This window comes from Sciurus carolinensis, chromosome 4 (genome assembly GCF_902686445.1).
Source record: "Sciurus carolinensis chromosome 4, mSciCar1.2, whole genome shotgun sequence".
NCBI classification, from domain to species: Eukaryota; Metazoa; Chordata; class Mammalia; order Rodentia; family Sciuridae; genus Sciurus; species Sciurus carolinensis.
Window position 1 is genome coordinate 107,920,904 of NC_062216.1, and position 23,341 is coordinate 107,944,244.

At 41.6% G+C, this 23,341-nt stretch overlaps 1 protein-coding gene across 1 annotated transcript in view; it reads left to right on the plus strand.

The window, feature by feature from the left end:
• Nucleotides 1-21,469, plus strand: part of Pced1b (PC-esterase domain containing 1B) — a 226,141-nt gene extending 204,672 nt beyond the window's left edge. The window contains exon 6 of the transcript XR_007108282.1: nt 20,224-21,469. The gene's annotated coding sequence lies outside the window, so the exon portion shown is untranslated. The remainder of the gene's footprint in view (nt 1-20,223) is intronic.
• The last annotated feature ends 1,872 nt before the right edge of the window (nt 21,470-23,341 follow it).

The following is a 23,341-nucleotide window of genomic DNA, read 5'->3' on the forward strand; positions in this document are numbered from 1 at the left end:
TTTTCTTAAATAGACCCTGACTAATACTGTATATGTAACTTTTCAAAGCTTAAATCTTTAATTTAAAGCAGCTCTATGATCTTATTTTGAAACCAGGAGCTTTAAAAGTCTGGATACAACCAGCTGCTCATTTCATAGAATCAAACCAACAGAATGTAAGACAGAAAAGTGTTCTTATCAAGCTGCAATAAACTTTGAGATAGGATCTAAATTATTTAATGCATTGGAAACTGTTAGTGGTTTCTCCTTCGCAGGTTGATAATATATTAGTTGTTAAAATATTTCACTGTGACAATACTATGAGGAAATTTGTTCTACAAACAACTTTCTTCAGGGTATTTTTTAAATCTGAGGATTATACAAAATCACCTGATAAAAATAGGCACACTAATTCTTGGGCTTTTAGTTTCAAAGTCTGTTTTCCCATCTGTTTTCCAAAGTCTAGGTCTATACAACCAAGCAAAATGGAGGATTGTGTAATTATCCTTTGACTCAGAGACAAATAGAATATCTGAGCAAGGAAGGGACATCTGTGCAGATCTGATTCAACACCAATCAGAAGTACGATTCCTTAGAAATGTATAACCACAGAGCGCCTCTCTATGGTCTGTGTGAATCCCCTCAATCATGAGGAGGTCATTGCCTTGCCAGGCTGCCTATTCAATCACCAGAAATGTATCTCTTTTATTGAGCCCAAGGAAAGTGTTGCCACAACTTAGCTTCTGCTTATAGATCCTGGTTAATCCATTTAGATTTATACGGAGTCAATGAATTCCCTGTTCTACATGAAATTTCTTCAAACCATATTAAACACAGTCATGGTATCTATTTTAGTCAGTTTTTTTTGCTGCTGTGACTTAAACACCTGACTAGAACAGTTGTAGAGGAGGAATAATTTACTATAGGGCTCACAGTTTCAGAGGTCTCAATCCATAGACAGCAGACTCCATTCCTAGGGGCTCAAGGTGAGGCAGGGCATCTTGGCAGAAGAGTATGGCAGAGGGAAACAGCTCACATGGTGATCAAGAGGCAGAGAGAGAATCCACTGGCCAGCCGGATACAAATATGTACTTCAAAGCTGCGCCGGCAATTCCCACCTCCTCCAGTCACACCCGACCACTTCAGTTACCACTCAATTACTCCCTATCAGGAGATTAATTCACGGCTCGGGTTAAGACTCTTACAACCCAATTGTTTCTCCTCTGAACCTTTTTGCAATGTCTCCCATGTGAGTTTTGGGGGGACACCTCACATCTAAACCATAACAGTGTCTCTCTATGGGACTAATCCCAGCATCAAAGATGCAGGCTCAATAACTAGGGGAAGTCCTCAGTGTGAGCAAAGCCTCTGACTATGTGCTGCAGCTTACCTCTTCCCTGGAAACAATAAGCATGGACATGATCAGTTTTTCATTCACATATCTGTACAAGCCCCTTCAGGTGGCACAGTTCTACCCCTGTAAAGAGACAAACTTGCACAAAGGTCATAGCTGGCAGTGAGGGCGTCAGCAACACTGGCTCTAAGGACCCTCCCTTCTTCCCAGGAACAGGAGAACTCTGCATAACCAAGACAAACATACCTTCATAGTTGTTGCACATCACAATGCTAATGTGAATGGTGGTGGCAGAACACTAGAAACCAAAACAGAAATGACAAGAAACAAATTTTATGTTTTTGTTGTTCTTTTGTTTTGTTTTACCATGGTGGGGATCAAACCCAGGACCTAGTGCATACAAGGCAAGTGCTCTACCACTGAGCTCTATCCCAAGCCTGTGTGCTATATCGAGATACTTAGATATTATCTACAGCAAAGAGGAGCTCTTGCTTCATGCAATAAAGCATGAATGCAATTAAAAGAGTTCCTTGGTGGCAGGATAGAGCACAAATTGGAAGGAGACAAAATTGACAGTAAGGCAATAGTCAGAGGACATAATTCAGGAAATAATTATAAAGAAATGAGTATTATTATGTCTGTGAGGAAGCACAGGATGGGGACAGAGTCACGAGGTAGAGTCAACAGCATTTGGTGATTGATGGAATATAGAGGGTAAAGGGAAACATGAAGATGGCACAAAGCTTGTGGCTTGGGCAACTGGATGGGTAGCAGAGTCATTCAAAAGAGAGAAGAACACAAGAGAGACAGCGGGTATGCGTGTTTGTGGGGGGTTGATGAGTTCTGTTTGGAGCATGTTAAATCCGTGTGCTCCTAGGTCATACCAGCCAAGGTGACAAACGGGCAGTTGAATAAGTGAATCTGGCACTCAGGAGAGAGAAGGCAGAAAGTGTAGATTTGAAGTCATTAGCATGTGGGCAGTAGCTAAATCCATTCCAGCGTTCATTTGTTCATTCAAGAATCCATTCACCTATCCAATAAGTGAATATTACCTACTTTGTGCCAGTAACATTACATGGGTGACTGAATATTTGTGCAGTAGTGGCCAAGACTTTGAGATCATGGAACTCTCATTATAGGGGGGAAGAGATAATGAACAAAGAAGCATAATGCAATGCCAGATCATATTACTGCTCTTAAGCAAAATAAAGGATGATAAAGGAACAGTGAGTGATAAATGGCCAGAGAAGATCTCTCTGAAGAGTTCACATTTAAGCAGAAACCTAAAAGAAAAAGAAAAGTGCTCCAAGGGAAGCAGGTGGGAAGAGAGTTCTCTCTAGGGGGACATGGAAGGGCAAGAGTCCCGGGTGGAAGCATGTCAGACCTGCCTCAGAAACAAAGAGGATCAGCTAGAGAAGAATACACACATAGGAATGAAGGAGAGCCAAGACCAAGGACAGAACCAGGGGGAGCATCAGCCTTCAAAGGGAAAGCAAAGAAAGGCGAAGAAGACCTGCAGGAGGAAGAGTGACTAATTGGGTATTCCATGAATTTAACTCCATACTCTGACAGTTGTCTTCCCAAATGTCCACCACCCCTGTTTGTAACTGTGTTTAAACACCCAGCAATACAATAAACCCAAGAACTCCTCTCTCCTTTGGCTACAGAGGCCTTCCAGAAGTTTGGTGTCTGTCTGCCTTTGAGCCTTTGTGCATTTTGTCACCCCTTCCTCAAAGTTCTGGAGAAAGATGGGGTAGGGAGCACTGACTGGTCCTTCACCTTCAGGGTCTGCAGAACAGCAGTGTCCTCAAGGGCGCTTTACCTTCAGCCTGGAGACAAAGATGTTGCTTCAGCCTCTCACTCCTAAAGCAATCTGTTCTTCCCTATAACTCATCTAGTTGGGATTAAATATTTAATGTTTGCTTTCCTCCTAGACAATGAAATCAACCAGGGTAAAAAAGCATGACTATGTTGTTCACTGCACATTTTAGTCAAAGTTCTCTATAGAGAGAGAGAGAGAGAGAGAGAGAGAGAGAGAGAGAGAGAGGGGGAGAGGGAGAGAGAGGGAGAGAGAGGGCTAATTTGAGAAACTGTCTCATGCAATTATGGAGGAAGAGACATCCCACGATCTGCCATCTGCAAACCAGAGACCTAAGAGAGCCAATAGTGTAGTTCAGTCTAAGTCTGAGTCCTGAGAACCAAGGGAGCTGATGGCCTAAGTGTCAGTCTGGGGACAGAAGAAGATGAGACGTCCCAACTCAGCAGTCAGGCAGAAAAGGGGCACTGATTCTTCTTTCCTTCACCTTTTGTTCTACTCCAGCCTTCAACAGATTAGATGATGCCCACCCACATGGAGAAGAGCAATTTGCTTTACAAAATCTACTGATTCTAATCTCATCTGGAAACACCCTCACGGATACACCCAGAAATAATGTTTAGCCAAATATCTGGGCACCCCTAGCCCAGTCAAGTTGCCACATAAAATTAAGTATTATACCCCATATCTCTAAAGCCTTTGTAGCACCTGATATGAAGTGAGTCCTCAATAAATGTTTTTTGAATGAGTGAATAAATGAATGAACTTTTATTATTTTCTGAGAAATCCAAAGTGTGACTGTGGACTAAGTGACTACAAAGTTGCTAAATGGTGTTTTTGTCTGCCCTTCCTCAAAGTTCTAGAGAAGGGAAGGGGTAGGGAGCTCCAACCACTCCTTCACCTTTGGGATGAGGCATGGTGATCACTCTTATCATGCTTGCCTGTTGACAGATTGTGTTAATTAAGTTTGACTGACAGTCACTTTCAGAGTAGGACCCAGAAACACTCCATCTGTCTATATGTGGGAGATTCCCTTTCAGTCTCATTGATCTTTGAGGAAGAATCCCAAAATAAATGGACTGTGAGTTCAGTTAGATCGAGTCTAGACGATATTTGAATCTTTTGCTTTGGTTCTAGTTCAGTACTTCTTTAGCACAGTAAAAAAAAAGCCAGAAAATGAGAAGGAAGAAGAGGAGGAGGAGGAGGAGGGAAAACTAAGTTAAAAATGACTTATTAATGGTATAAATTTGTTTAATGTTTGTTCTGGTTGCCAATCTGTTTAAAAAATAAATAAAAAGGTAATGTTTTAGTTTTAATCTTTGGACTATTATAATTTACCCTAATTTTTATATACTGTTTTATTTATTTCAAAAGACCACTTTTAAAAAGTACACAGTGGCTTTCAAGTTATGGATAGAGGGGTTAAGTAATATATCTGCAATAATAATCCTTTCATATACTAAGAAACCTTGTTTTCATTTAATTTTTTGGAATTTTAAATGTCCCCATCATTAGTCATACAATCTACTAACTCTTTTCAGATTACATAAGCATTATTAATTTCACATGTTTAACAGCCTATGTGATGCCCTAGGGTTTTGGTTTTGGCCACTATTTTATGCAGAATGGTGCTATTTACCAGCAGTTTGGCACACACTTGTTTCCCATCAAGAATGCATGTATTAATATTCAAGGAGCAGAAGTTTTGTGAATAGTGGCTATGATATTAATGGCCAAGAAATATGCTGATAAAAGGTGTTCACCCAGCAGCATTAGCTTTTGCATATAACCCTATATTTGCAAGAGGAACTTCTCAATATAAGAATGTGCAGCTTATCTATTTAATGATGTTATGCATACATTGAAATGTGGTTTTGAAAGAGTCTGGAAGTTATACAAATAAATGCTAGTGGTGTAGCAGAAGCCTAGATGATTTTAAATTTTCTTCTTTTTATTTAACTGTATTTTCTAGTATTTCAAACAATAAAAACATATTATTTATAGAGTGAAGACAATTGTATTTACAAAAAAAATAGATGTTGCCTATAAAAATGTATTTTGTCTCAGTTCTTAGAAGGTAGCAGCTGTAGAGAATAACCTAAATTCATCATTGTGTAGAATTGCATAGACAAGAAAGAACTGGATATATTTTAACACACAAGATTTGATACATAAGATCTGTGAGAATTCATCAGTTATTAAGACTATTACAGTAGGGTTGAATTATACTTCAGGACTGCTGGTTCTCATTTTGATTTCATCATTGAATGCCATTTCTGGTTTATCGGGAGGAACAGGCAGGATATTATCACAACACCTAATTCTGACCATTGGAGAACAGGAGAGTTGAACACCATCTGCCACACTCTAGAAAGAATGGCACCAGCATAGACAGTGACTGGGCAGGTGATTTTTCTGACATGGTGCCAATGATCTATGACAAGAAAGAAAAGGGAGGGATTACAATGTTACTCCTAACAGAGAAGTGATTTTGAAGAGGAAAGAAACAAGTTGCATTGTGCTCTTCTAAGAGGTTATTGGAAGGTGGTGAGGCGTAGAACCTCACCTCTGGCTCTCCAGGACAGTGCTGACCCGTGGAAGGTGGCTTCCTGCCAGCATCGGAGTTCTTTTCCTGGCTTTGCCTTCACAGAACTCGCTTCTCCTGCCAGTGTTAATGCAAAAACTGGCTCAGCTTCCAACTCACTAAATTCTTCAATTCATTCATCCATATACACTTACTTGGTCATTTGAAAAGTAACCTTTGATCACCAACTGTGTGGCAGACAATGTTCTAGGTGGTGGGGACACTGGAATGAACAAAAATGCCTGAGTCCCTACTCTCAAGAAGCATACATTTTTGTGGAGGACACAGAGAATAAGCAAATAGATACGAACAAGGCCAGGCATTAAATGTTAAGAAGAAATAAAAATAAATATATAAAGGGATAGAGAACAACAGCGATGCTTTAGATGGAATTTCTAAGGTTTCTCTGGAGAGGTGACATTTGGATGAACTGGAGTGAGCCTTGTGGAAAAACCATGAATTGTGCATTCAAGGCAGAGGGAGGTGCCAGGGCAAAGCCCCTGAGCTGGAAACCAAGGTGTGGTACAGGTGACGCGCAGCGAGCACGGGGAAAGGGTGAGAAGTGGTTCAGAGCCATGGCCTGGGACAGATCAGGGAGATCCTTGCACAGCATGGTAAGGACTCTGAATTTATCATGTGATCAAAATGGTTTTGAGGGTCTTGAGTAGGACACTGACTTAATCTGTCAAATGTTTGTAACAGAATTCACTTGGCTGCAGTTCAGAGAAGTGACTGGTCCACCTAAGTGGGCAATCTGGGGCATACAGGAGTCTGTGACTGGCAAGTGGGATCCATAGCCTGTGCCAGGTGGGGGCAAAGGTGAGAAGTTGCCTAACCCTAAATGCATATGTGAGAGAATGAATGTGGACAGCAAGAGAAAGGAGCAGTCAATAATGACTCCAAAGTTCTGGGCCTGAGCCACTGAGTAAGAAGAGAGTTACTCTTTACTGAGACCGGAGAAACTGGAGAGGATCAGTGTAGGGTAAGGAAAGTTTTGAAATTCCATTTGGGAGTTATCAAGTTTGAAATGCCTATGATGCAGATGAAGTGGGTAAGTCAAGCAGGCATTTGCATATAAAAACATTAATTAGCTATTTTATATCCTTTTCTTAAATTGAAAAAGTATAACTGATACATAAAATTGCATATATTATAATTATATGTAGTGCCCTTATAGCACTAAAGGGGCAAGATGAAATTATCAAACAAAAATAAAAATTATACATTTTGTAAATAAATATAACCAAATGATGCTTTAATACACATAGTCTTTGAACTTTTGAACTCTAGTCTGCATTTTACATTTGTAGCAAAACTCAATTCAGACCTGATAGCTGTGTGGAGCTAACGGTTACTATATGGGACAGCACAGGTCTAAATTATACAGAAAGTCAAGGGATTGGATATTGAGAGATGATGTAGATAGATGCACTGGAGGTCCAAGGATCGAGTCCTTGGGAACTTCAACATTTTTTAAAATAATTTATTTATTTTTGATTCATTGTCAACAAATGGGCTACAACTTGTTTCTCTGGTTGTACATGAAGTAGAGTCCTACCATTTGTGTAATCATATGTGTGCATAGGTAATGATGTTTGTCTCATTCTGTTATTTTTCCTTCCCCCCACCCCTCCCACTCCTCTTTTTTCTCTATACAATCCATCCTTCCTCCATTTTTGCCTCCCTTCCAACCCCCGTTATGTATCATCAACCGCTTATCAGAGAGATCATTCAGCCTTTGGATTTTGGGATTGGCTTATCTCACCTAGCATGATATTCTCCAACTTCATCCATTAGCCTGCAAATGCCATAATTTTATTCTTCTTTATGGCTGAGTAATATTCCATTGTGTGTATATATCACAGTTTCTTTATCCATTCATCAATTGAAGGGCATCTAGGTTGGTTCCACAATCTGGCTATTGTGACTTGAGCAGCTATGAACATTGATGTGGTTGTGTCACTGTAGTATGCTGATTTTAAGTCCTTTGGGTATAGGCCAAGGAGTGGGATAGCTGGGTCAAATGGTGGTTTCATTCCAGGGAACTTCAACATTTAACAGTCAGGAAAAGGAAGAGGAGGATCATCAGTAGAAGAAAACAAGAATGGCAATGTTCTCTATCTTGCTAGGGGTGTGAGTTAATGGATATATGCATTTACCAAACTAATTGAACTGTGCACTTAAGATTTATGCATTTCACTCTACATAAATTATAACTCAATTTTTGAAAGTACATTCTAAATATAGGAGAGGGAAAGAATGCCAAATGTAGAGAATAATGAGGATGGTGTGGGGTCCCAGAAGCCAGTGAGCAACCATGTCAAATCTTACAAAGTGGTCAAATGAGATAAGGACAGAGAATAGATCACAGAATAGGCAAAGGGAAGGTCTCGTGTTATTGTGGCAAACATAGATTTGGTAGAGGATGAAAGCTTGCTTAGCATCTCATTCAGATAAGAATGAGGAAGCTCCTGGTTACAGATGGCTGATCTAACACAGGCTTTTACTTCTGCTTCCTCTAAAACCTCATTACCTTTTTGAGACCAAAAAGAAATTTTAATGACTGACACACATGTCCCTCCCCTAACGTGCACATTTAGAAGCTGGAGAGAATTCAGGCAACAAACCTAATTGAGAAGATCCATGAGGTTCCGTGGAAGGACTAGAAGGCCCCTCAGAGTCATCAAAAGGCTCAGGGTTTGTGACACGGGATCTCCCAGGAGTAAGGGGTGTAGATGGGCCTGATGGAACTGCAAACCATTTGAAAAACAGTTCACCAACCAGGCCCTGCCATCTTTCACTGCTGGGAACTTCATTCTCCCACCCAGGCATAAGACTAAGAGAACATAAACCAGAGGTCATTGGACTTGCAGTGAGAGCAAGAAGGGAGATGCTGGGACAAGGGAGGGAGAAGCTGGGACACGGGAGGGAGAAGCTGGGACACGGGAGGGAGGTGCTGGGACATGGGAGGGAGGTGCTGGGACCAAGGAAGGAGGTGCTGGGATTACATGAGCATCTGAATCGTGTCCTGCATCCCAGGCTCAAGACTGGATAATCCCTCAGGGGACTAACTAGGCCGAGAATAAAGATCTCTACTTCCTAATGACTAGAGACAACAAGTCCCTCTCATACCCTGCCCCTGCCCACAGTTTCTGACTCCTTTTCTGAGGCTCTACTCTTAAATGCGAGAGGATAGATAGCCCAGGACAGCTAAACATTTTGAAGAAAGCTTCTAGCATTAAAGGGCAAGATGAAATTATCAAACCAATGTTTTCTGCAGGTTTAAATTTACAGGGAGAAAAAACTATCATTGATAAGAGAAGATACTGGATCTACAAAACCAGAACAAGATGTCACCAAAAGAGAGGGAAATGCTAATAAAACAAAAATGAGCTTTTGGAAATAAAAATTATACTAGCCGAAACAAACAATTCAATATAAGGACTGGAAGGTAAATGGAGGAAAGTAGAGCAAAAAGTTAGAGAAGGAAAATTGTGATGGGCTGACAGATCTGGCTCCATGAGAATGTTATAGACCAGACTCTAAGGGAAATGACTAAACAGACTCCATTTTGCTCTGAGACTCCATGTTATGTAGGAAATAAGCTTCTCCCATGGGACACCCCGCCTCTGTACCCCTCATCAGTTACTTAGCGTGACATGTCTAATAATATACAATGGCAACTCCTATGTAGTAAAAATTGCTCTCCTTTGACCTCTATTGCTCTTAACCAATGTAACATGTAAACGGTGATTGTGTGGATGTTAGCAACCATTCTTTAGTTTGTACCTAGGTAAGGGTCATTTTGACCTACTTCCCCCTCTGTTGACGATCTCATGATGTTAGTTTGTAATTTTGAATCATAGCAACAGACACTTATGATTGATGTGATTTTGGGTATAAAAACCCCTACAACCCTGTGGTCGGGCTGTTCTCCCAATAGCCATTTTTGGGGCATTGTGTGAGACAGTCAGCTGGCCGGTTTATTAAAGACTCTCAAATTCGGACTTCTCAGTGGTGATCAGTCTGTTCTTAAGTTGTGCCCCATAACAGAAGCAGTAGCAAAACACGGCTGTACATCAAGAAAGAGACTTATCCAGGAAATGGGATCCACCTCAAGAATGAGAGGAAGTCCCTCAGGATGGAGGTGAGTGAAGATCTCAGGAGGCCAACTGAGCAATAGGCTCAAAGTGACCTGAACAGGTTGAGGCAGGTCAGGCAGCTCAGGAAAACATGGCTCCCAGAAGATGAGATTGATACATGTGAGCACATGGTAAAATACCATTTCCACCTTTTTAAAAAAATGTTACTTTGACCCCTATCCCTCTCTATCTACGCATTTCCCTTTACAGCAAAACTCCTCAAAAGAGTTCTCTCTACCCTGGCTGTCCCACACAGCAGCCACTAGCCACATGTGGCTTATGGTTGTCACAGGGAGATGGATAACACAGGACATTACTATCACCACAGGAGGTCCTGGTGGACAGCACTGATAGGGCAGGATGGAGGGCAGAGTACACGGGCACAGTGCAAGTAGTTTGGCAGATTTGGAGAAGGATAAGACAGTTATTGTCTGGCCATCTTTTGTCTCAGTGGAATCAGAAGTACTTTCTTCAACTGACAGTAAGAAGGGGTGGGGGGGTGGTTCAGGGGTTAGCAGAGAGGAGATGATAGAAAATAATCTTCCCAGAGAGCAGGAGTGAATTGATAAAGGAAGATAAAGAAGAGTTTCTTTTTTCTTAGCCCAATTAAGAAATTAAGGACAATTGGTATTATCCATGTTTTATTTTAACATATTATTGTCATTCCCAATGTTGTTATTAAAAATATCATTCTTAAACTTGGACAGTCTAGGTGGGGATGGAAGCATAAACTAATTCTCCAGCTATTCCTCTTGCCTGGTAGTCACTTTAGAGCCAGATGATACTTGTGCTCAGTGGTAGAGCACTCACCTGGCATGTGAGGCCTTGGGTTCCATCCTCAGCACCGCATAGAAATAAAATAAATAAAGAAAATAAAGGTCCATGGGCAATTAAAAAAATATTTAAAACAAAACAAAAAAACAACCAGATGATGCTGAGAAATCTCACCGCCATGCTGTGACCACAGCCTGTTCAGCAGGAAGGAAGGGGCGGGCCCTTCCTGGAGATGTTTTCCAGTGATAAGTTATGGGAACTTCCTCAGTCGAGGTTCTTTTGATTTGAAGAAATTGAAACCAATCCCATCATACTTACACAAGAAAAGGAGGCAGACGGCCCGACACCTGTGAGTCTCCTGATGCCCACAGGAAAGCAGCTGGTGCTTGAGGAGATTCGACGGGGGAGCCGGAGAGACTAGAATGCCTGCTGGACACAGGCAGAGGCACCCTCCTGTCTCTCGTTTCTATCCTGCCCCTTTAAATATGATTTCGCATCTCTTGTTCTCCACAAGAGGTGTTTTTTTCTGTTCTCTAGAGAGAAGTCTGATTTTCTCTGTAGAATTCTCTGCACACTTGGTGGGGGAGGATGGCTGCCCACCCCCCATGTCCTTAGTTCTGAGGACTCAGAACCAGTCAACATCTCAGTCTCCGTCTCAAGTTTCTGAGAGAATCTGGTCAGTCAAATTTCAGATACCTGCCCAACACTGTTTCAAGTCACTCCAACATTGTGTGGGTCTGGAGCACAGGCGGGAGTTTTGGGGCCCATCCCCCAGTGTCTGGGAGCTTCTTGGTTCTGCTCTCTGGAAATTCCTTCCTCTCCATTGCCTTCCTTGGTCATACCTGATGTGAGCACTGAGCTACGCAGCTTTCCCAGCCTGTGTCCTGCCCTAAATTAGAGCAGGCACCTCAGGATATTTCAACAAAGCTCTTGGTTTCTTTGCAGAAACCATTAGGCCCATCTATCTGCTTCCAGACATTTCTATGAGCAACTAACCAATAATATTTCTCAATGTGCTTTATCCCTTAGCTTACTTGTCCCAGAAACAACTTATTTCTCTTTTTCCCTTCTTTTTTCTTTAATCCTCCTCCTCCTCTTCTTTTTCTTCTTCTCTCCGTCCCCCAACATTTTGCCAGATACAGCCAGTAGCAACCACCTATGTCAGCACTAAAGTTTTGTTTTCTGACATCTTCCCCTGAACCAACCATTTCCATAGGTACAGGTGTCACAGGAAAGCAGGGAGAAACTCCAACCTAGGTTCTTGGTTCGGAGGAAAGAAAATTTAAAGTCGGACACCAAAAACCATGCAAGAGAACTTTATGATAAGTGAAAGTGAAGTAAAAGCAAAGTGAGGCTTCAGCAAAAAGCACTCTCAAGTGAGAGAGTGGACTGTCTCTGAGCAAAGACAAAGGAGACAACACTGTCACCAATTGTATCACTGATGTTTACCAGAAGAGCTGGGGACCACCTTCTGTTCTCTTTGTCAATCAGGTGTTCAATGCCCTCTTCACTTCAAGTAGTGGAGTTTTTGACCTCAGTTGGTCCTCTCCAGAACTGTCATGGTGGCCATCCTATTTGGGGGGGCTTCATCTCCAAGTCAACCCCATGTTAATGTAGTCACTGGGGTTAATACCTGGTCAGAAGTTACCCTAGTGCACTTCTGCTACTAAAGGAATCTTCCTTCCCAGACTATTGGAAACCCTTATAGTCATAATTCCTAGCTTTACATCAACATCAAGAGACCCTGTCAAGAGATAGTCCATTAATCCTTTCTCTTGACATATTCTCCCATTTGCTCCCTTGTTTCTGTTTATTCTCTACAAATTAACTACCACCCTTTGCTTTCTTGTCTACTTTGGAAGTTGTTTAAAGAAGATCCTAAAGTCATTTAAAGAACACCTGTGACCTTGCCTACATTTCACTGGCCATCGCTAGCTGCCACCTAACACAGCATCTGCCTTCGAGGTCATATCAAGCAATGGCTCTATCAAATCTTTGGTTTCATTCCAGCTCTGATATCAGTTTCCTTGTTGCCATCACCTAACTGCTAAGTCAATATTTCAATTTTTTTTTCTGCAGCTTTCCTGCTGTTGGTACCAAGGATAAGTTTTTCACATCATAATAATGACTTACCCTGGAGGCTCGGTGGCCTTAACACAATAAAATGTTTCCTGAGTCACAGCTGCTGTGATGTGAGCCTATTGGGTCTCCAGGGCAGCTGACCTATGATGAACCGATTCAGCTATTAAGGAAGTATCTGTTTTCAGCTCTGTCATCTCAATTTATGACCTCAGCAACCCAATGATAAGAGAAAATTTAAACCTGCTTTTCTAAGCTTTGACCCTGAAAGTGAGATTTGCTGCTCCAAATCATTTAACCAGAATGGTTTTACTTATGGCCCATCTGATTATTGGGGGTCTGGAAATTCCACAGAATTCATAGGTAACTTAACTATCTCTTCCACTGTCCCCAGGGGCCTCTGTTGAACTGTAAGATTAAAAACAGACTGCACAGGGCAGCCCCCACCACATTAGAACAGGCAAAAGTGAAAGACAAAATTGTGTTGAGTTAAACTCTGAGATCTGGGGATTTTATTATTCTTGCAGCATGGTCCATCCTGTCCTGATGGTACAGGAACATAAAAGAACATAGGAGTAAGTAAAACAATATTACTTTTCCCAGAAGCAATTGTAATTCTCATCCAGATACTAGTAAGATTTTGGGGGACTTGGAAAAAATGATAAAAATGTCATATGCAATAATAGAGGAGTGAGAATTGCCAATACAACTATAAACAGAGAAACAAGACAGAACTAGTTTTACTCAATATTAAGATATTTTAGCTGGATGCAGTGGCACACATCTGTAATCCTGTGGCTCAGAAAGCTGTGGCAAAAAGATCTCAAGTTCAAAGCCAGCCTCAGTACTTAGTGAGGCACTAAGCAACTCAGTGAGACTCTGTCTCTAAATAAAATACAAAAAAAGGGCTGGGGATGTGGCTCAGTGGTTAAGTGCCCCTGCGTTCATTCTCCAGTACCCACCCTCCACTCCCCCAAAAAAGATATTTTAAAGGAGAGAAATTACAGGAAATACAGATTTACATTACAGAGAAATTATAGGAAATAATAAAGTTATTAATGGATAACAGAAAGCCCAGAAACAGACCCAAATATATTTGAGAATTTAAAATATAAATAAAGTGGCATTTTAAGTCTCTTGGAGAATGTGAATAATTCAAAAATGCTGTTGTGACAAGCAAGACATGGGAGTTGAGCTGAAGTGCTTTTCTCCTTATACCCCAATAAATTCTAGGTGGACCAATAACTTACATATAAAACATGATACCAAAACAATCCTAGAAAAACCACTGGTAATTTTTTTCCCATAGTTTTGAACTGGGGAAGGTCAGGAGATATATCAGACAATAATGACCAACTTACTCACATAAAAATTAAAACTTTTGCAAGACAATACTTTAAACAACATCAAGAGATAAACCACGGGATAGAAAAAATATTTGTGATTTATGAAACAGGAAAGGGAGTAGACTGTTTTTTCAACACACAGAGATCTAAAAATCAACAACAGAAAATGAACAATTCTATGGGAAAATAGGTAAAAGGTGGGCAGTTCACAAGGGGAAAGAAAAGCAAAAAGTCAATAAATATAGAAAAAATGTTTTCAGTTTTTTATGTAATCAAAGAAGTGTCAGTTAAAACAAGATACTATTTTTCACTTAGTGTATTTGCAGAAATAAAATTTGATCATACTCAAGAGTGTGGGAAACAGGAACTGTCATGTACGGTTAATGGAATGTAAATTGCTGTAACCTCTTTGGAAAACAATTTGGCAATAGCTATTAAAATTTAAAGAGCACAATTGCTTTAACTCAGCAACTCCCCTTCTAGGAATTTTCCCCATAGAAACATTTGCACAAGGAACTAAATATATACTGTGCAGAGATAGCATAATTTTATTATTTGTAATAGTAAAAAGCTAGAGGAAACTTAAATGCCCATCCAGAAACAATTAAATAAACTACAATGACTCAATAAAATGGAATATTATTTAGTCATTCATAGGAGACTTTTTCGAGTTAAAAAATAAGGTACAGTATTGTTATAAGGGAGGATTCTAAAGATTTATTTTATACATATATTTATATAACATAAATATATTTGTATAAATTTCTGGGGAAAATAATAGCTATGATTATGTTCAACTATAATTATATTACATATGGATCCATAAAGAGGCAGGTTTTTACATCTCATGTTATTCTCACTTGTATTATTAGAACTTTTTCAACGTGTGCATGCTTTACTTTCTCAATGAAGAATTTAAACCATTAATCCTTTCGTGTAATTATCAATTCTATCTTTTTACCTTTTAATATTATCAAATTGAAAAAAAGACCAAAATTGGACATTCAGAATATGTTCTAAGTGGATAAACTAATATAGCAATCATAATGAAGGAGGGAAGAGGAGCCAAGGCTATTAGGAACTATCAAGTCCTGGTTTCACTGCAAGGAAAAGGTCCTAGTTTTTAAAGGTAGTCTTTCTCTATCCACATTCCAAAAAAAAAAAAAATTAGTAATGCTAGTGATAGTGGTTGATATTTTCTGAGTACTGACTAAGTTGGCTTCAGTGCTATTATGGTGCAGGTAAGAGATATCCCCCAAAAGTTCATGTGCAAGACGATGCAAGAAAGTTTAGAGGTGAAATGATTGGGTTATGAGAACTTTCACCTAATCAGTGAGTTAATCCACTGATATGGATTAACTAGGTGATAAATGTAGGCAGGTAGGGTGTGGCTGGAGGAGGTGGGTCACAGCGGGTGTGCCTTTGGGGTTATGTTTTGTCCATGGTGAGTGGAGCTCACTCTGCTTCCTGGGTGTCCTGTCCTGAGCTGCCTTACTCACCACACTCTTGCACCATGGTGCTCTGCCTCACCTTGGGCCCAGAGCAATAGAGTTGGCTACCTATGGACAGAGACCTCTGAAACTTTGTGCCCCAAATAAACTTTTCCGCCTCTAAGTTGTTCTTGAATGGTCTTTTAGTCATGAGGGGAAAAGCTGACTAAAACAAGTGCCCAGCACTCTGACAGGAATGCTCTCATGGGTCCTCAGGTTCCATGGTTTAGGGGCACTGTTATCAGTTATCTTCACCCAGTGAGGAAACTAAGCACCAGAGAGGGAAATTAGGAAATAACACCTAATGTTGTTATGTTGACTCCACCACTTACTGACTGGGTGTCCTCACACAGACATCCCTTCTTCCCTGGCTAGCACTCACTTATATTAGTGGAGGCAGCACTTCACCCCAAAGTGATCCTTGATCTCATCTTTCTGAGGTAGGAGATCCTCCTGAGCTCCAATATCATCCCATACTTCCCTTTCCTATTGCATTTGTCAGACAGCAACTGTCACTGTCTAAAGTCTCAGTTTGCCACCCACTAGTCTGAGTTCTTGAAGTCGAGCTCTGTGTTCTGGATCCTCCAGTGCTTAGCACACAACCTGACAAGGAACATTCGCTAAACGAGTCAAGTGGAAACTGAAAGAAGAGTAGGTGACTCCCATGGCTATTCATCCTGGGACTTCTGTTGACCACTCCAGGAGGTCATTCCTTTCAGAAAGTGAGCTATAAGTGAGGCAAACAGCATTACTCATTCATCAATTTATGATTATTATTTGCTCTCGTTATTGTTGTAGGTGTTGAGACCACCAAAATTACGAGTTTAACTTAAAGATCTAATTGGCTTTATTTGTGGTTCCAGAATCAGATAATCTCATTTTATAAAATAGAAAGGGAGTCTTGATGTCCTGATGAAGAGTTTGACTTTAGAGGCAAAAAAGGGCTAAAGAAAGCAGAAACAGGGAACAAAAGGTGGATGGGTTGTTTTGTGGTCACTCTCTCACTACGGCTCCAACAGAGGGCATTTCCTTATCATGCCAGCCAGCCAAGGTAGACTGCGTCTGTGGTACTGTGAAATGTGTTTCTGCTCTTCATCCCATTTCCCAGCATGCAACTCCTAAGATTCCTGGAATCCCCAAAGTGTGATGAGTTGACTGGTGACCAACACAGAATGGGGCTAGTCACCAGAAAGACCCAGGCAGGAATAGAGGGTCGGGACTTTTACTCAACTTCCTGAAAAGGGAGAAGTGATAAAAATTAAGTCCATCACCATAATATAGTCAATCATGCTTATGTAATGAAATCTCCATATAAACCCGAAGGACCAGGTTCAGGAAGTCCACATAGATCAAAACCCAGAGGTTCCTGGAGAATGGCACACCTAGCTTGGGCTTGGAAACTCCATATTCTTTCTTCCATACCTTGCCCTGTGCACCTCTTCATCTGTGTCCTTTGTAATATCCTTTATGATAAACTGGTAAACCTAAGTGTTTCCCCAAGTTCTGTGAACCATTTGAGCAAACTAGTAAAACTCAAGGAAGGGGACTGTAGAAACTCCAGTTTATAGTTGGTCAGTCAGAAGCACAAGTAGAACAACCTGGGGTTTGCAATTGGCTTCTCAAGTGTGGGAGCTGGGGTCAGTCTTGGAGATCGAATCCTCAACCTGTGGAAGCTGACACCATCTTCAGGGAGGTAGTATCAGAGCTGAAGTGAATTAGGGGACAGCCAGATGGTTCCACCATAGAACGGACTGTTTGCTTATTGGCGGGGAGAAATACCATACTTTTCGAGGTCACAGAAACACTGCTGTGTGTGTGCAGTAAGGAAAACAGCCTGAGATTGTGCTACACAGGCCCCTTCTAATTGGTTGCTGTGAGTCTCTGGGAGTTTTTGTTTGTTCAGTTTGGGTATGTGGCACTCAGTACAAGTGACTGCACTTTGGTCTGCTCTGCTGGGTCTAGTGCAAGAATTCAGACCAAAACAATGACCTCCTATAAATTTTGTTTAACAATAATAAACAAGACCAAGAATGCTGACTCCCTGGTAGTTGCTGTCTGGAACTGGATGGTGAAATAATTAAAACAGTGATAAGTTCTAGAACAAAAGTTGAACAAGGTTAAAGGTAGAGTAATGGGTAAGAGACCAATTTAGACTGGGCAGCCAGGGACGGCCTCTGTGGCAGTGAGTTAAACTGAGGTTTGAATGAAAACAAAGACCAAACCTTGCAAAAATCAGGGAGCAGAGAAACTTGGAAGGCTCTGAGTGGGAGGCAGTGGGAACAAGCCTGCAGTTTCAGAGGCTCAGAATGCCTTGGGCCTGATTTCACCAGACTGGGTCAGAAGGGGGTCACACCGGATCTGGTAAAGCTTCTTAGGCTATGATAAGGTATCTTAATTTTGTTCTGCCCACAACAGGAAACCACTGAAAGATTTTAGACAAGGGAGTGAAGTGAGCTAACTTCATATATTTTGATTACTCGTCCTCTGAGTAGAGGGTGAGAATAGAAGCTGTATCAAGTTATCACAGTAGTACAGTGAGCTTGTGTTAGCTTCTCGTTACTGTACCAAAATACCTGACATGAGCAACCTAAATGAGGAAAGCTTTATTTGGGCTCAGAGTTTCAGAGGTTTTCAGTCCATGATTCGCTGACTTTATTGCTGTAGACCTGTGGTGAGGTAGAACATCATGGCGCGTGGGCATGGCAGAACAGAGCTGCTCGCTTCACGGAGACTGGGAAGCTGGGGGTGGTGGGAGGCAGAGAACACAGAGAGGGGCCAGGAACAAGGTATAGTCCCCCAGTGACCTACTTCCTACAACCATGCTCCACCTCCTATAGATTCTACCACCTCCCAGGAATGACATCAAATTATGACTCTATCCCAGTTACTTCCCCAAAGCCCCACTTGTGAACACTGCTGTACTGCTGCACCCAGACTTTAATAAATGTGCCTTTAGGGGACATTCCATAATGAGATGATTGCAGCTTGGTGCTAGAAATGAAAAATGAGTGGATTTAGGTTCTCTTGGAGAAGAGATGCCAGGACTTGCCGATGGAGTATATGAGCACAGTAGCACGGGACAAAAGGAGTCAGAACTGATTCAGAGTTAGACTGGGGCAATGGTGTGGACTGGGCATCATTTACTAGGTTGGCAAAGACTGGGTTTGAGGGACAGAGACTGAGAGGAACCAAAAGTTCTATGTAGAACATGTGAGGGCAGAGATGCTACCAGATATCCCAGCAGGGACCCAGGAAGCTGGGTGTCTGTGTGAACCTAGAGCTGTGGACAGGTCAGGATTGGAACTCTGAATCTGCCAGTCATCTGCTAACTAGTCTCTTAACTAGAGTTAAGATAACCAGATAAGTATGTGCTAAAAGAAGATTGAAGGTGGGAAGAAAAGGGAAGAGATATTAGGGAAGAGAAAGGAGGGGAAGAAAGGGGGAAAAGAAGGTCCCAAATCAAGTTTGGGTTTCCCCAAAGAGAGGAAACTGAGAAACAGCAAGTGATTTAGGAGGCAAATTCACATAGAAAAGGGTATATTTATAGAAGGTGAAAGAAGAAAGCAAGAGTTTGAAGAAAGCAAAGGTCAAGTCAAAGAAATGCAGCAAGATTGTGAATCACTTTGATTAGAACCTTTTAGAGGCATGGTGGGGTAAGCAACTCACTGCAGTGAGATGGGACTGGGAAAGAGGAGGCAGTGATTCCAGACACTTTAAAGACGTTTTGCTGTGAAAAAGCAAGACTCTTCCAGGAGGGAAAAGGCTGTGGAACAGGTTTTTTTGTGTTGTTTTTAAGATTCAAGATTCCAGTACCCTTTTATGCTGATAGGGTTGGAGAAATAAGGACTGGTTGCCAGATAGGGTCTGAGAAGTGAGTGGGGCTGGGGTCCCAGCACAAGTGGAAGGCAAGTTTGGCCTGAGAGAGGAACCAGGTCAGCCACAGGGGCAGAGGGAAGGCAGAGCCTGTGAGCAGAGGTGGACCATGAAGTAGAGTTGATGGGGGAGGATCTAGTCCCAGCTTCTACTTTCTCAGTGAAGTTTGGGAGAAAGACACCAGTGAGGGCACGAGGAGAAGAGGAAACAGGGGACAGATCTGTGAAATGCTTTCTTGCAGAGCAACAACTGACAGAACAAATGAGGGACATGTAGGCAGGTCTCCAGGGACCTGGGAGAGCCCATCACATTTGTGATTGTGAATTCAAGTGAGACTAGTTTCTGCAGTTTTATTTTGTCACTTTTAGCTGCTCAGAGTAGGTGGATGATACCATGTTGACCAAGAAGAAAGACTGTCTGGAGATGAACATTCCTGGCTCCTGAGGGGACAGAGTCAGCCTGGGGCAATGATGAACTAAGGGAAAGCTTCTTATTACAGGAGCCACTATCTTGTCCTCCCTTGCTCCTCCACAACAGGACCTAGGTTTGTTCAGGCATTCACACAGCCCACAAGAACCACAGGACTGGGAAACAGTGCCCATCCCCAGTTCCAGGAAAGGACTCTGATATTCTAAATCAATCAGCAATGCTATTCCCTTGGTGATGATGATTGATTACTCCAGGGATGAGCAGGATTGAGTTGGGATGTGGCCCAACTTAGGCCGAGCAGATAGAATGGAAGGATGGATTCCATGGGTGACACCTGTTTTTTCTCTTTCCTCCTAGATGAGGAAAAGGGAAGGTGTTGGCTCCAGTCCTGGGACCAAGCTGATGCTGAGGAAGAAAAGTGGAGATGTTGAGATCATCCTGGGTCTCCATGATGTTGTTGAACCTTTGAATCAACTAGCCTCAAAGACTCTCTTACCTCTGACCTAAACTTCCTGTTATTTGAGATGATAAATTTCCTTATTTGAAGAGACACATACACAAGAAGAAAATTTAAAAATTTTAAAAATTAAAATAATATAACTTCAGTTAGAGTTTTTGTTACTTGCAGCCAAAGCACCTAAAGGACACCATTGTTTCTGTAGCACACGAGCAACCCTTGAGACCAGATTGACAGATACGTACCTGGCTCTCAGTTCAACATGTGCTGAGGGTCAAAGGGAGGGCAGTGGCCAGGGGGCAGGTCTGAAGGTCCCGGGGCACTCTGCTCCCACAGTTTATATTTACCAAGAGGCAGTGCTGTTTGTCCACAAACTAGTTTTGCCAGTTGTACTCGATTTTGTAATTATGTAAACCAATGAAATATAACTCAAAAAGGAATTGCCATCATATAAAACCCAAACTGAATATTTTCAATAAGCAGGAAAGGAAATGGAACTTTACAAACAAGACAAAGCAAAATCTTACAGCTGGTTATGGATAAATATAAAATAATTGGGAAATTTTGATAAATGTAGACTAATTCTGAACTCAGATGATTCCCCAACTACCTTTGCACTCTGGCCCTATTTTAATCACCTTGGAATAGACACCACTGATGCAGAGTCAATTTTTGCTCTCTAAATGTCCCCATAGAACTCTAATTAGGTGTCCCATTATTTAACAGATCTCATGCCTTTAAAATACTGTCAAATGAAAGTACATTTTTGCTTTACTTTGGTAAAATATTGTAAGTATTTTCTATATTTTCCTTGCTTTGACTGACTTCCCACCTAGCTGCCAGCTTGGTGGCTTCAGAGTAGATCTGTCCACTCCCCTTCTACCTACCATCCTTGGCAACCTACTGCCCTTGAACTCTCTCCCTGCTCCACCTCATCAGTACTGCCATCAGTAAAAATCAGTTCTTACAAGATTATAGGTAAAAAACAAAAGCATTCTTCATTTTAATCAAAGGTCTGGAAGGATTCCCATGAAAGCGTGAACCCCTCTTTCTTCATGAAGAGGTTATAGATCTCTTTCTTATCATTGTGTATGTGAATAATGATGATGTAAACTAGTATTGATATGGTGATAAAAAATGAAAATAAAAGATTCCTTCCCCAAATGACAATGAATACTTTTTCTTTTTATGTGAATTTACTTTTTAACAAGGACTTTTAGTCTATTGTATCAATACTACTTCATAGCCATACTACAGAGAAATCATTTATTACTATTTACAGATGAAGAAACCATCATGGAGAAAAGCAAACTCTTTGACTGCAGATGCCAAACTAGTAAGAAATAGAGCCTATCAAGATGCCCGGGTCCCTGAGGCCTGTTTCAAATGGTTTTTGCTTTCCTCTGAATTACTAAAGATTTAACAAAAAGTTTGACCAATATTCTTTGCCACATGGAAAATGTTTTAGCAATGTAAATAAAGTTACTTTTAAATGATGGAAGCTCAAGTCCAAAGAGGAAACTGGAGGAGGAAGTTTTCCCATCACTCTTGGTGGTTACCATGTAAGGCTGGTGTCAACCTTTCTTGTCCTTCTCTCACTTTAGACTTCGTGCTCAGCTCCAACGGTCTGTACTGGAAAATTTGGAGCCAATGTTGACCCTCTTTGGGCTCTGACATTGTGTTCTGTATGACAGACTGGGAATGCCTATTCGTAATACTGTTATTAGTATTCAAATTTTAACATATATAAAGTCCTTAACACAGAAGCTGATGGATTCTAGTATCATCATCTTCGTCATCAGCAACAGCAGTAGCAGTGGTAATTGCATTCCTATTTTCACAGGAGGTAAAGGATGCTGGGTGCCACCTAGTCGATGGCCATTAGAGCCAAAAGATTATGAGTCAGAACAACACCCTCCCTGTGGATTCGTCAGAACTATTAGGATTCGTCTCTACTTATCTCAGGCTTTTTCGTTCTCATGCTGAGAATTTGACCTGTCAGATTTTTGGGGAACAACCTGTTAATCACCCATAACGGTTATCACCATTCTTTGGCCTCCTGAACTCTCTAAAAATGAGAAAATGAGTTTCTTTGTGGAGAAATGACACGGCTCCTCAGTTCCTTCCCCACTGTCCCCTTATGTAGACCCACAGAAAACATGGCAAATGGAGATGGGACCATCTGGCTCTGGGCTCTCATTCACAGAAGGCCTGAGCAGACTGAGTGCTGTGTGATCCCTCTGGCTAGCAGGCCCCAACTGCCCACCCAGATGACCAGGCCCATGGCATGCTGACATGAATGACAGACAGTATGCAAAGCATTTCCCACAATCCTCCACTTTCACTACAACTTCAGGAGGAGTTCTTACCTCTTCCATTTTTCAGCTGAAAGAACAGTCTTTGAAAGCTGACATTGAAGAAAGCCTTTGCAGTTAGCCTAACCAACTCCTCCCTTTTTCAGACGAGGACCCTGAAAAGTTAACTGGCTTATTCAAGATCACAGTGACATGATGACAATAGGGTGACTTGAGCATTTATGGCCCAGTTTGACATATATACTCTCATTTTTTTCTCATGGACAGTCTTACCAAGTAGGACTCGCCAATTTCAAGATGGAGGGAACCAAAGGGGCTAAGTCATGCCCAGGTTTTCTGTGCAAATGCAGAGCTGCCTCCAGTACCAGTGCAGAGCTCCCAGGTGGCCCCTTTCTACCCCTGACCTCAGGGTTATCCAGAGAGAGGACATAGCTGTCAGCTGGCAAGAAAGAACTGGACAAGGGCTGCCCCATGGCAGGAGAGTGTCAGGACAGGGACCCAGGGAGCAGGAGAGCCGGTGAGTCACCAGGAAGCCTGTCTGGATGAGCCTGGAGAGCAGTCTCAGGAAACTGCAGCCATAGCTGCAGCCTCTTACTCTGCCACCCAGAATTTCTCTCTGCAGCAACGCAGCCTAAGTAAGATTGTGTTGCAGAGGGGGGTCAAGGAACAAGCCAAAGATTTTTTTCTTTCATGAACTTCTCAG